Here is a 5,240-nt window from a genome sequence, read left to right as displayed (position 1 = left end):
AAAGAGATTTTCTCTCATAGGCCTCAACGTTCAGCCTGGCCATGTTTACATGACTAATCAGCAAGTTAATCAGCTGTGAATATTAATTTTAAAAAGATTTATATCTCAGCCACTTCCTACCATTCAGACCTTCAAAATATTTGACACACAATTTAACACATTATAAGAGACCAAAGAAAACAAGTTAAATGAGACAAATTAAGAGCTTGAAAGAGAATCAGGTAAACAGGAAAGAGAAAATGAGTATTAATTGTGGTTTGAGTCTCGTGTCAACAGCATTTTGCCTGATGTATAAAGATAACAAGGGAGCTGGGTGCACATGCTGAAGGAGGCCGGTTCCATAGTCTGGCACTACCACAGTCTCTTGGAAGACGCACTCTGTGGCAGCCACACAGACAAACTCCAGCAGCGACTGCCCCTTCTAACATGCCTTGATGATGAGGCAGGAGAAATTTTAGTAGAACTTAGAAGGCCAAACCGGGGAGAGCCTGCAACTGTAGCTTATAGGCCCAGGACCACTTGGGGTGACCTGTTTAACAGTCCCTTAGACACAAGCCCCAGAAGATCCACAGCACCCTAATGAGATGACACTTTGGAACCTGAGACTTTTAAGAAAGGTATGGAACCAGACTTCATAATTAAGGGGAGAGAACACAGGTACATCTTCTGTTCCTGTGCCCTTTAAAACGCATGAATAAGGAGGGAAAGGCAGCGATGCTGAAAGGTACTGGGAGCTGCTGCAGCTGGATGATCGAGGATGGACGTCTCTCTTTAGGGCTCCGAGGAAAGCAGCCATTTGAAAATGACTTTACAAAGACACACGATCATTAGGGGGACTTGTGGGAAACTCTTGAGATGGATGTTTAGGCTCGCTACCTGTCCTTTGTTTCAAGATACTGCTCCTTATTCGTTTTGGAAACACTCATGAAAAAAAGAGATGCACCATAACCGCGAAAAGGAAAAGTGAATGAGTATACACCATCCTTGCAATATATTACAAGTACTGAAAATGTTTCAACAAGTTTAAGGCATTCTCGCAACTCTTCAGGTGACAACCCACCTTGGGGAACCTATTTGGGTGGAAATGTTGTAGATAAATAAAAAAAATAAAACCCCGGATGTGCTCCCCAGACTGAACATGCTTACTAAACAAGACTGCCATACACACGCCTCTTGGTCCTTATCTGGCAGGGGCATTAACATGAATGAAATGCTGAATCACTACTGAAGAAAGAAGAAAGAGTCCAGGGGCACCTTTAAGACCAACGAAGTTTTATTCAAAGTGTAAGCTTTCATGCGCAAAGCACACTTCTTCACACAAATGGAATAATATCTTCTCAAGGAGATACAGGAAAAAAGAGGGTGGGGGCAGCCGTTAGGAGGGGCTTCTTCCCTGTAAGTAATCCTTGAGGAGATTTGTTTCCATTTGTCTGAAGAACTGTGCTTTGCACATGAAAGCTTACACTTTGAATAAAAACTCTGCTGGTCTTAAAGGTGCCCCCAGAACCAATGCTCCCACTAAGCTGCGGAGTCTTGTGAGCTAGAATTTCACTTTGTGAGCGACTGGCATTAAAGTTGTGAGTGAGCGATTTGGCTACTGCATAAATTAGTTGGCTCTGGAGCCCTCCTTCCTGAGCGAAGACAAAAACGTGTGAGCTGGAGGCTAAAAAACTGTGAGCTACCTCGCTGCAGACCAACAGGGCGACCCACCCGAATTTTACTAAAAAAGGAGTTTTTCCCACACTTCAGAAATGGCTGAAGCCTGCTCAGATCTCTAGAGCCAGGGTCAGAACCAAGGCTCCCTCTAAGCTGTGGAGTCTTGTGAGCAAAAATGCTACTTTATGAACTACCGGCATTAAAGCTGTGGGCGAGCGATTTGGCTGCTGTGTAAATCAGTTGGCTCTGGAGCCATTTTTCCTGAGCTAAGACAAAAATGCGTGAGCCGGAGGCTAAAAGACTGTGAGCTAGCTCACACTAACTCAGCTTAGATGGAACACTGGTCAGAACAGCTGCAACTGGATACACACAACAGTGTGAAGCCCTGGAAAAGGATGGGTTGCACTAGCAATCCATGCTCTAGACCAAAAAAGGCAGCAGGCACCTATTTAATGGTATTTCTGTCCACAAAGCCACCTATGTTTCATTAAGATTCACTACGTTTAGCAAAACCAAGCAGATGTTATGTCCGGTTGGGGCAGGAGGAAAAAAACTACAAAGCTAACCCGACTATATATCAATAAGTAAACAATCTTAAGGAAAAACCCCTATGGAATCACCACAGATGGAACTCTCACGATAGCGAAGCCGAATGAAACCCATCTGAGTGTTATATTCAGCCTTCCCGTATCCCTTTAAGGAGGGAATTGCTAACCTGGCCGTTTTCAGAATCAGTCTCTTCAAATGATCAATCATGCAATTGTTACGAGACACTGTCCCAAGTCAAACAGCGAGCGGCCAACAGTCAGAGCATTGTTCGGGGAAATCCGTGCATGCAAATAACTCCTCATTAAGATGTATAAGGATAGCACTGTGAGAAGCCCATTGCATAAGCGGTATGGAATGCAAGCATATTAAGTTCATAGGGCCAGCAGAGGGAATACAAAAGAATCCCATTTCTGCAGAGAATCGTTTTCGTTTTATACAAGGAGTGTGTCGCGGACTGGCCTGTGCTTCGTGCGCCATCACAGGCGCGCGAAGGCTTTTCCCCCTTTCAAGCCGGAGGCGGCAAGGAGGTCTTGCAGAGGATGGTCCTTCTTAGTGAGTACGCTCGCCAAACAGAGCAGATTAAAATCTTCATCGATAAAACCACTGAACCACCCAACAACCTTCCAAGAGTAACAAAACTCCCCATCTTGTTGGTCCTCTAGCACCGGCCCTAAAACCCTGTTCAGACCAGCAAGAGGGCATCGCACAATACTGTGCTTATTCTTGAGCCACACAGACACACACACACACACCCCTTTGGATTTCAGTGTAAGAGGTTACAACAGCATACTAAGATCTGTGGAGCTAAGAGAAGCGCGTGCGTCTAGCAGGCTTACACAGCCCTTGCCTCACTGGCTTGGCAGCAAGCAAGGGGTCATTTCCTGCAGGAGTGCACAGGAGCTGAGCTCCGGCAGTAAAGAGCCCAGGGGGTGGGCACATGCAACAAGCCTGCTCCCAGCAGCCCTCAGTCAGAGCAAGAAGCAGCCAGGTAAGTTGCAGAGCTCCCCCCGGCCCCCTGGTCCAAAACAGTCCAAATAAGACCAAGTTTTATTCAGGTACAAGCTCTCCCTCCTCTGCGAGGACAGATCTGCACATGTTCCCCCCCACCAATAGCTAGCAATCCGAAACAGTCCAGTGTAGCCTGAGCAGTGGTGTTGCCTTCTGACACACTTCCGGTGATGTCAGGGGGTGTGGCATATGCAAATAAGTTATGCTAATGAGTTGTGCTAATGAGCTCCTGCACCTCTTTTTCTATGAAATGACCCCTGGCAGCAAGTATTATGCTCAATGAAAGTTTAAGCAGGAAGGCCATGGACTTCAGCTTCAGTATTGATTTGTTACATTATAGGGAACTGAAGAGTTGGTTAAAAACTATCTTTAGACCTTCTTTTGGCAAGGTGAAGAGGACACGGGAGCAGCGCAAACTTCATAAAAATCAGTTTTTCAGAGGGGCATACCCTTCCCTGATCTGTCTGTGAAATTCAGCTTTCTTTGTTGTTGGTTCAATGGATACTCTTAGAAACTGTTCTAATTCCTACCAAACTTTTAGTGAAAGATATTCTATGCTTTAGGGATAGGGAAATGATATATGCCTGGAAGTTATGACCTTAGCAATTGCTTAATTATGGGATAAATATGGTTATGGGGAGCCAGTTTGGTGTAATGATTAAGTGCGCGGACTCTAACCTGGGAGAGCCAGGTTTGATAACCCACTCCTCCACTTGCACCGGCTGGATAGTTCTGGCACAGCTGTTCTTGAAAAAGAGGGGTTTCTGTCAGAGCTCTCTCAGCCCCACCTACCTCACAGGGTGTCTGTTGTGGGGAGGGGAAGGGAAAGGAGTTTGTAAGCCGCTCTGAGACACCTTTGGGTAGTGAAGGGCGGGATATAAATCCAATCTCTTCTTCTTCTCCTCTTATTCTACCTGCATCTCCTTCAATACAGATATTTAAAAGTCCTTGTTCCACCTGCATCTCCTTCAATACAGATATTTATAAGTCCTAGGTCTCTGTTTTAAGTATTGTTTTAAATTGGACAGGAGTATTGCAGTATTTGCTGATTTGGAAAGGCTCAGTGGTTAAGATGCTGAACTGCAGACCGAAAGATCGGTTGTTCAGCAGTTCAAGACCCGAGTGCCGTGTGATGGAGTGAGCTCCCGTCTCTGGCCCCAGCTCCTGCCAATCTAGTAGTTCAAAAGCAAGACATTGCAAGTAGATAAATAGGTACCGCTTCGGCGGGAAGGTAACAGCGTTCCATGCGCCTTGGCATCTAGCCATGCTGGCTACATGACCACGGAAATGTCTTTGGACCACTCTGGCTCTTAGGCTTGGAAACGGAGATGAGCACCGCACCCCTGGAATCGGATTCGACTGGCTTTCAAGCAAGGGAAACCTTTACCTTTAATATTTGTACACTGAACGATACGGTAGACAGTAGCAAATTCATTAGCTATGAATATATTGCAAGGAAGTTTAATGTCTGGACTCGGTCATGCTTCTAATATTTTTCAGTAAGACATTCCATCTTGGCATTCTTAGGTCCACAGAGGGTAATGCAGCTGTTGTCTAATCATGAATATAAATCCAATCTCTTCTTCTCTTCTTCTTCTTCATTATATTTTTGGGGGGAAGCACGTGCTCTGTCAGAGGCCTTCAGTAATAAAGGTATAAAATTCAGTGAGGAAACAGATCTCGGTCTTGTTATCTCTTTGGAAGAACATATTTAATACCGGACAGATCTCTCTCACTGATACTGTACACTAAGAGAAGCTTAGTATATAGTACTGTTTCGCTGGTACCTCACCCTGGCAAGACTTAATAGAATATTTAAAACAAGTACTTTTAAATACTGAAAGTATTATGCCCTTTATGTAGATATTTTCCCACCCTTTTATGTAGTATGTTATTGTTTTAAATTTATTGTTGCCCCCCCTGAGCCTTGTGGTGCAGGGGAGGGCAGGGTAAAAGTCAAATTAATTAATTAATTGTGCTGGTTCTCAGTTATTTCATTAATTTGCGTAGTTATGGACACAATACAT

The sequence above is a fragment of the Gekko japonicus genome, unplaced genomic scaffold, assembly GCF_001447785.1.
Source record: "Gekko japonicus isolate JY-2015 unplaced genomic scaffold, Gekko_japonicus_V1.1 scaffold369, whole genome shotgun sequence".
Classification (NCBI taxonomy): domain Eukaryota; kingdom Metazoa; phylum Chordata; class Lepidosauria; order Squamata; family Gekkonidae; genus Gekko; species Gekko japonicus.
This window is presented reverse-complemented; position numbering follows the sequence as displayed.